Source organism: Schistocerca gregaria, chromosome 9 (assembly GCF_023897955.1).
Source record: "Schistocerca gregaria isolate iqSchGreg1 chromosome 9, iqSchGreg1.2, whole genome shotgun sequence".
Classification (NCBI taxonomy): domain Eukaryota; kingdom Metazoa; phylum Arthropoda; class Insecta; order Orthoptera; family Acrididae; genus Schistocerca; species Schistocerca gregaria.
The window spans coordinates 121,728,426-121,738,061 of record NC_064928.1 but is presented as its reverse complement, the minus strand read 5'-3'; the positions used below and the strand labels follow the sequence as shown (position 1 = coordinate 121,738,061).

The window sequence follows — 9,636 nt, the reverse complement described above, 5'->3', positions numbered from 1 at the left end:
TCCCTTACTTCCTACCCAGCTTGTGAAGTGAAACATTCGAGTTAAATTATAATTTCTTTCGTGTACTGAGGAGATATCTGCATCTTTTATGGAAAATTACATGTTACTACAGAAACTCGCTAATTCTCACCGAAGAAAGAAAAAAGCTTACACAGAAGTGTTCCCTTACAACATGCCATCTCTACGGTATTGCACCTCTAACAGTGAACGCTTCATTATCGCCCATCATTCTCTCTGTATGTGTTACGGTTTCAGTTTCCAAATATTTGCAACTGGCAGTCGTGCACGCCATACAAATATATTCGATTCTGATACACTGCCGAACGACGGCGCAGTTAGTCCACGGATAAAGTCGCCTCCCCCCCAATGGGATTTCGCGAGTATGACACGTGCTTTCCAGGAAGTACTCGATTACCTTATCAGCATTGCAAAAAACTGACGAATGTCATTCCTTGTCCAGTAATAATCGATCGAGAGTGTACTTTCCGTCTACCAAATGTTATCTAAAGGAGAGAAGTTGGCAAACAGACGTTAATCTCTGTGTTAACACAGCATTTGCAGCACGGCCCCCTCCGTCCCCAGGTCAACGCTAGCTAACGTGTAGGTAAGAATCAATGTTATTCCTAGTACGTAAGTGCTTTACTTTTGTTTTATTCAAACATAAACAGGCTTATAGTTTTAGGCATATTCAGTAGGAGTGATTAGTGTGAGATGCATACGCAAGTTGTGAATACAGTTGTACAACGGCTATACGACTTACTAGTAACATATGAGAATTTGTGCCAGGCAGGGACTCGAAACCCGATTTACTGCCTTACGCGGGCGGCGTTAACCACTTTTTTTTTCCCTACAAATTCCTTAGACCTCTTCCACTTCAGGTGCTGACCCTCAAAAACCTATCTCAACTAAAAACAAAAACAACGATAGTGTCGCCGGCACTTTCATCCTAAAAGCTAACTAGGACGGCTGTATGCCACCACTTCAGGCTCCGCCTACGAACAAAAATTAAATACGCCTCTGAACGCTTGTTAAAAAAAAGAAAAGAGCAGAGGAAGGGATAAAATACATTTAGTATATTTGATTTGCTTTTCATTTTGTTGTTGTTATGCTTTGAATGTAAGTCTTTTCTTATCTTCTTTCGGGGGTGCCACAGCAGCCAGGCGGGGGAGATTTGTCGATTGTATTCTCGTTAAGCGCAGGTGAAACACACTATAATAACCGTTGATGTCTCTCATCAGTCAATCATGTGCAATATCTCAAATCTCTTCTCACACCCGGTGCGCTCCAAAGGCCTGGAGTGCGCATAAACAACGACCCCAAGTAATTCGCAAAAAGTGAACGACAGTGTGTTAACTGTAAGACGGCAGAGTTGAGAGGGGAGTGCGAGGGAAAGGAAGAAGCAAGCAAGCAAGGGGAGGGGAGAGGAGCCGTTGGGGGGGGGGGGGGGGGCTGCTGGCACTACAAATTGTATGTTTGTCTACCATGCGCTCACAGACCGTTCATCCGATTGCAATGAAACTTTGGTGAGTTGTTCTCCGAACGCCCAAAAAGAGTAATGAACAATGTTTCAAGAATTCGGTCATTGTAGCATGCGTAGCGCAATTGATTAGGTAAAAGCTTGACATTCAGCTGACCCGGGTTCCATTTCCCCTGCTCGCAACTTTTTTTTCATTTTATATAATTCGCTGCAATGTTAAACTATTAATTATAAAATTTGAATATACTTAAGCAGGTCTTATAGTATAACTTAACTGTAAATTTCTATATATAAAAATAAATGTATGTATGTCTGCCCTCTGTGCGTTCCCAAACCATTCATTCGATTGCGATGAAATTTTGGTGATTTGTTCTCCGTACGACCACGAATGTTCCTAGCCGAAAAAAAAGAAATAAGACACATTCTTGAGGAGATATGATGTCATAAACAATGAAATGCCACCGCGGGAAAATACCCAGATTTATACATCCACTATTTGAGAATGAAAGCATGTGTTTCGAAATAATACAGTAACCAGTGGTGTTTCCATGCAAAGCAATGCGGTAGCAAGAAAAAATGAAATATAAGGTAATTCGGACGAAATAGAGAGCTCGTTCAAAGTAATCGCGAACAAAATATCTGAAATGGAAACTCACCTTTTCTTGCCAGGCGTTTGTGGTGATACGCCAGGATGATTCTTGAAAACTGTTTGAATCTTCCATTGCTACGAATGCTTTGTCCTGTGTATGTAGCAGCTCTCAATGAGGATTTGTAAATGGGGTGAAGCAATTTTTTCTGCTCCCTTTCCCTTTCGCAGCATTCAATCACACGCAATATAATTTTGCGAGCGTCGCTACGCAATGCTGGTTTCCTTCTAACCGTAGGTCTACCGGTACGGGTTGTTGGCGAGTCTCGAGATGGGCCAGCAACTGCCTCTTCACTCATTTTGATAATGTTTAGTACAACTGCACAATAAAAACAAGCAGAACAGTACAGTGCAAAACAATAACGAGGCAGACGACAATGGCTACCTTGTACAACACAGTCAGCTACGTAATGTTGGCAGGAGTCGAAACTCCGTGCCTACCGAAGCCTCCCGACGTTTACCGACTTCTACCGATTCAGGACTAGGGAGATGTCTGCCATCTAAAAGTTTACACACTGTACACGACGCTTTGCGCCGTAAAACCGTGCAGTTGCTCCTTAACTAATGTCAAAAACCCAACAACCTTGCAACGTTCTCACTTAAAAAGTATGACAGTGCCATATCCTTAACCCATACAGTGGCGCTGTGACGACTAGCAGGGTAGGAAGCAACCTGGGGATGGATCAGCTCTGTGGGCTCTGTGGACTGAGGCGTCCGCCACAGCAACAATGTCTTACATGCGCCGTGTGAGGAGCCAGCAGTCGGCAGCCGTACCACAAATGAAACGGTGCTAGACGAAAATGTTCAGATTACACTGGTTCCATGACATCGTTAGAATCAGCAGGTTACTACAGGTGTAGAATTTGTAAACTACTTTAGTATTGTCACATTGTTTTAGATATTGTGAAAGAATATACTGTTGCTGATTAATTTCCCGCTGATGATTGCTGTTGTGTTCAATAAACTAACGGAAAATGCAATTAAAATATGCATTGTACTAATACAAATTAAATTCAACTCACTGTAGAAACATCACGACGGCAGTCTATCTTAATAAAGCATTAAGTGTCTGTAATACGATTGTGCCTGTTTTAACACGAATTAGTAGGATATTACCGACTTTTGACTTCGAGACGGTCTGTATTTACTTCGTGTCCTGTATCATACTCAAATATTACGAAAATGTGGCAGTTCGTAGATAAAATTATGTATTCACGACAAATATGTTGAAAAAACAAAAGAGGCATTACGAATTTGCAGTACCATAGGGTTTTCGCTCCGACACTAACAAGGGGAGGCCGCCAATTGTGAAATTCAGATTCGATTCATACTGCGCATAATAAAACTCATGGCCAGAGGTGTAATGGGTCAAAGCACCAAGATGCACTTCTCAGCCGTTGTCGAGAAAATCGACAGTTAAAAGTAACCGCTGTGGTGAAATACTCTCTACGATTAATAATTTTCTAGAGCGTCGTGGCGCAGCGGCCAGCGCTCGGGTTCATAATTCGAGGTCGCCGGATCGAATCTAGCGCCATGCGACCTCATTTTTTTTAGTATTTAGTTTTTGTAGTTCAAATGTGTATACACACGCATACACACACACACACACACACACACACACACACACACACACACACACAAAATTGCATGGCTTGAGATTCGATCCGGCGATCTTCGGATTACGTACCCTAGCGCTTACCGCTGCGCCACGACGCTGTAGAACATTATTAATCGTAGAGAGTATTTCACTGCAGCGGTTTCTTTTAACTGTCGATTTTCTCGACAACGGCTGAGAAGTGCACCTTGGTGCTTTGCCCCATTACACATCTGGCCACGAGCTTTTATTATACGCAGTATGAATCGAATCTGAATTTCACAATTGGCGGCCTCCCCTTGTAAGGGATACTGAAAGTAGCTAGACGAACTTTCCTCGAGCGTTGTCTTACGATTCCCTTATTGAGTTTCTGCCTGCTTGCAGCTCTGCTACAAAATAGAAAAAAATACGGCTTTTAACGAATCTCGAAAGCCGAAAGAAGCAGCTCGCACCTGGTAGTCAAGAACGGTTTCATCCCTTTTTTTCCTATTTTTTTTTTGTTCGTTATTGTTCGCTGTATTTGTTCGGGGTGGACGTCCCATGTCACCTGTACAAGTTCATCGCTAATCCTCAACTTAGATTTTTATTACAGAGGACAGGTAACCCTCTGACTGAACACGCTGAGTTACCGTGCCGGAGCTAGAGAAGAGATGCGATTTCTGTGTCTTACTTATTGGCCCAGTAGCCGCTATGACAGATAAATCGTAACGTAAGAGACGAGAGTAGTTGCGTTTTCCCTGTGGAAGTTTTTCGTTGACTCAAACGTATTAACTGATATCCTGACATCGCTTCTCAAGAGAAAATTATTCAACTGAAACGACACGATAATTTTTTGTTATCTGTCTTCTGACTGGTTTGATGCGACCCGCCACGAATTCCTTTCCTGTACTAACCTCTTCATCTCAGAGTAGCACTTGCAACCTACGTCCTCAAATATTTTCTTGACGTATTACAATCTCTGTCTTCCTCTACAGTTTTTGCCCTCTACAGCTCCCTCTAGTACCATGGAAGTCATTCCCTCATGTCTTAGCAGATGTCCTATCATCCTGTCCCTTCTCCTTATCAGTGTTTTCCACATATTCCTTTCCTCTCCGATTCTGCGTAGAACCTCCTCATTCCTTACCTTATCAGTCCACCTAATTTTCAACATTCGTCTATAGCACCACATCTCAAATGCTTCGATTCTGTTTCGGTTTTCCCACAGTCCATGTTTCACTACCATACAATGCTGTACTCCAGACGTACATTCCCAGAAATTTCATCCTCAAACTACGGCCGAAACTTGATATTAGTAGACATCTCTTGGTCAGGAATGCCCTTTTTGCCAGTGCTAGTCTGCTTTTGACGTCCTCCTTGCTCCATCCGTCATTGGTTATTTTACTGCCTAGGTAGCAAAATTCCTTAACTTCATGTACTTCGTGACCATAGATCCTGATGTTAAGTTTCTCGCTGTTCTCATTTCTACTACATCTCTTCACACCCGTCTTTGTTCCATTTACTCTCAATCCATACTCTGTACTCAACAGACGTTCAGCAGTTCATGTAATTCTTCTTCACGTTCACTCAGGATAGCAATGTCATCAGCGAACCGTATCATTGATATCTCTTCACCTTGACTTTTAATTCTACTCCTGAACCTTTCTTTTATTTCCATCATTGCTTCCTTGATGTACAGATTGAACAGTGGGGGCAAAGCCTGTATCCATGTCTTACTCCCTTTACAATATGAGCATTTCGTTCTTGGTCGTCCACTCTTATTATCTCTTGGCTATTGTACGTATTGTATATGATCCGTATGTCCCTATATCGTACCAATACTTTTTTCAGATTTCGAACACCTTGCACCAGTTTACATTGTAGAACGTTTTTCCCACATCGACAAATCCTGTCAAGGTGTCTCGATTTTTCTTTAGCCTTGCTTCCATTATTAGCCGTAACGTCAGAATTGCCTCTCTCGTCCCTTTACTTTCCCGAAAGCCAAACTGATCGTCACCTAGCGCACTCTCAATTTTCTTTTCCATTCTTCTTTATCTTATTCTTGTAAGGAACTTCGATGCATGAGCTGTTAAGCTGATTGTGTGATAATTCTCGCACTTGTCAGCTCTTGCAGTCTTCGGAATTGTGTGGATGATGCTTTTCCGAAACTCAGATGGTATGTCACCAGACTGATACATTCTACACACCAATGTGAATAGTCGTTTTGTTACTACTTCCCCGAATTATTTTAGAAATTCTCATGGAATGTTATCTATCCCTTCTGCCTTATTTGATCTTAAGTCCTCCAACTCTTTTAAATTCTAACACTGGATCCTCTATCTCTTCTGAATCGACTCGTGTTTCTTCTCCTATCACATCAGACAAATCTTCCCCTTCTTAGAGGCTTTCAGTATATTCTTACCGTCTATCTGCTCTCTCTTCTGCATTTAACAGTGGAATTCCTGTTGCACTCTTAATGTTATCACCATTGCTTTTAATGGCACCGAAGGATGTTTTGACTATCCTGTATGCTGAGTCAATCCTTCCGACAATCATTTATTTTTCGATGTCTTCACATTTTTCCTGCAGTCATTTCGACTTAGCTTCCCTGCACTTCCTATTTATTTCATTCCTCAGCGACTTTTATTTCTATATTCCTCAGTTTCCAAGAAGATTTTTGTACTTTCTCCTTTCATCGATCAATTGAAGTATTTCTTCTGTTACCCATGGTTTCTTAGCATTTACCTTCTTTATACATATGTTCCAACTTCTCTGATGGCCATTTTTAGAGATTTCCATTCCACTTCAACTGTACTGCCTACTGAGCTATTACTTGTTCCTGTATCTATAGCCTAAGAGAACTTCAAGCGTCTCTCGTCATTCCTTACAACTTCCGTATCCCACTTATTTGCGCTTTGATTCTTCCTGACTAATGTCTTAAACTTCAGCCTTCTCTTCATCACTGCTACATTGTGATCTGAGTCTATATTTGCTTCTGGGTACGCCTTAAAATCCAGTATCAGATTTCAGAATCTCTGTCTGACCATGATGAAATCTAACTGAAATCTTCCTGTGTAACCTGGCCTTTTCGAAGTGTACCTCCTCCTCTTGTGATTCTTGAACAGGGTATTCGCTGTCACTAGCTGAAACGTGTTACAGAACTATATTAGTCTTTTTCCTTGTCCCAAGCCCATATCCTCCTTTAAACTTTTCTTCTATTCCTTCCCTTACGACTGCATTCCAGTCCCCCATGACTATTAAATTTTCATTCCCTTTACATACTGTATTACCCTTTCAATATCCTCATACACTTTCTCGTCAGCCTAAGCTAGCCACGTCGGCATATATACCTGACCTGACGTTGTCGGTGTTGGTTTGCTGTCGATTCTAATAAGAATAACCCTGCCACTGAACTGTTCACAGAAACACACCTTCTGACCCTACCTTCCTATTGATAACGAATCCCACTCCCGTTATACCATTTTCTGCTGGTGTTGATATTACCCTACGCTCATCTGACCAGAAATCCTTGTCTTTTTTCCACTTCACTTCACTGACCCGTACTATATGTAGACTGAGCCTCTACATTTCCATTTTAAGATTTTCTAGCTTCCCTACCACGTTCAAACTTCTGACATTCCACACCCTGACGCGTAGAACGTTATCCTTTCGTTGATTATTCAATCTTTTCCTCGTGGTAACCTCCCTCTTGGCAGTCCCCTTCTTCAATTACATGCCTCATATCCTGTGGATACACGATACGTGGTTTCCATTGCCTTCTGCATCCTCATGACGTTGACCATTGCTGATTCTAGCGCCTTTAGGGGCAATTTCCCACCCCTAGGACAAGAGAATGCTCTGAACATCTGTCCACTCCTCCGCCATCTTTGTCAAGGCCGTTGGTAGAATGAGGGTGACTTCTTATGCCGGAAATCTTCGGCCGCCAATGCTGGTTATTAATCATAATTTAAGCAACGACGGAATTCGAACCCAGGACCGAATCCGTTTTGATTATGAACAAAAGACGCTATCCCTAGACCACGGGATAATACCAAGTGAAAATAGCAGGATAATTCTGCGCCCTCAAGGAAGTAACTCCCCGGTCGCATAGCTGCCAAACATATTCTGCGTTGTTGCCAAGTTTCAGTTACACTACCTGGAAGGATAGAAGCTGATGTGTTTTGTGAGTTACCTCAGAAGCGACTATAGCTTCGTCTCAAAGTTGTGGGTGGCAAAGGGCGGAATATGCTCATTATATATATCAAAGAGTATTATTTGTATTTCTGCAACTAGGTTTAGGGGCTATAGTGTAATTACTTGTAATACATTGATGGACTGAATGCAACCGAAAGGACATAAATTAATAACTGCGACAATTATTTGTGTTTTACTGTCTTAATAAGACCGAAATATGGAAAGCTTATCGGCCACAGGCGATTCACAATTTTGGATCTTTTTCAGTGGTTGAGTTGGCAACTTTTCTTTGCTATACAATATTACTGTTGAGATCACTGTCATTAGCACACCCGCCAGAAGACAGGTATGACCTGGTTTTTTGATGTCAGCTTTTATGAAGGGAAAAATCCTCCGCGACCGATCACTATGAAAATCACAGGAAACTACGTCGATATCGTCATGGATGGCTGACCAGCGCGAGCTCTTGCAGACTCTGAAGCATCATATTCATTCATTTCGGAGAAGTACCATCGCCAGTTGCAGACAACTGTATTCGTCGACAGCAAAACATCTCTGCTGAAGGTGGCTAATGGGAAATATGTGAAACCTACAGGAAGATGTGTCAGTCGTGTCGGTATAAGTGGCCATACACAGCCCTTAGAATTCACCGTCTTACAAGACGGAAATGAAAGACAAGAGATTCGGTTCAATGTCATTTCCACTTCCTCCCTTATGACCTCTTGAAACGTCTCGGTTCATTGCTCGCCGTGCAACCCAAGTGCCTTCTGAACTTCCTCTCTCAGTTATCTCCCGAAGAACACTTGTAAAATCAGTTCCTTCCTCCATCACAGACATCGATACGACGTTTGGAAGCCGTTCAAACATCTTGCGTGTAATTCTTTTTTGATGCATTGTCTCGATATAGAAGCACCATTTCATGAAGTCATCTGCTGTCGAAACTTCCTTCAGGAATAGGGCTTGATACATGTCCTCAACAACACCCTTCATGAGACGTGCAACCTTATCTTCCTCCTTCATTCTAGGATCCACTATTTTACACAGCTTCAAGACGTCTTGAATGTAGGATGCTGTCGTTTCTCCTGGACGCTGTGCCTTGCACTTTATCTTCAGCCTTGCCCTTCTGTCGTGGTGTGTCGCCGAAATAAGAACACCGTGAATTCATTGTCCCAGGAAGGGGACATGCTCAATGGGGGACAGATCCGGAGATCTTGCTGGCCAGGGTAGTTGACTTACACCTTCTAGAGCACGTTGGGTGGCACGAGATACATGCGGACGTGCATTGTCCTGTTGGAACAGCAAGTTCCCTTGCCGGTCTAGGAATGGTAGAGCGATGGGTTCGATGACGGTTTGGATGTACCGTGCACTATTCAGTGTCCCCTCGACGATCACCAGAGGTGTACGGCCAGAGTAGGAGATCGCTCCCCACACCATGATGCCGGGTGTTGGCCCTGTGTGCCTCGGTCGTATGCAGTCCTGATTGTGGCGCTCACCTGCACGGCGCCAAACACGCATACGACCATCATTGGCACCAAGGCAGAAGCGACTCTCATCGCTGAAGACGACACGTCCCCATTCGTCCCTCCCTTCACGCCTGTCGCGACACCACTGGAGGCAGGCTGCACGATGTTGGGGCGTGAGCGGAAGACGGCCTAACGGTGTGCGGGACCGTAGCCCAGCTTCATGGAGACGGTTGCGAATGGTCCTCGCCTATACCCCAGGAGCAACAGTGTCCCTAATTTGCTGGGA

General features: G+C 43.2%; 1 protein-coding gene across 2 annotated transcripts in view; it reads left to right on the top strand.

Annotated features, from left to right (window-relative positions):
- The first annotated feature begins 501 nt into the window (after positions 1–501).
- LOC126291892 (galactoside 2-alpha-L-fucosyltransferase Sec1-like) overlaps positions 502–9,636 on the top strand; it is a 182,412-nt gene continuing 173,277 nt past the window's right edge. Inside the window, exon 1 of one of the 2 annotated variants that reach the window (XM_049985621.1) lies at positions 502–604. The gene's annotated coding sequence lies outside the window, so the exon portion shown is untranslated. The remainder of the gene's footprint in view (positions 605–9,636) is intronic. The other variant, XM_049985620.1, reaches the window with a different exon arrangement.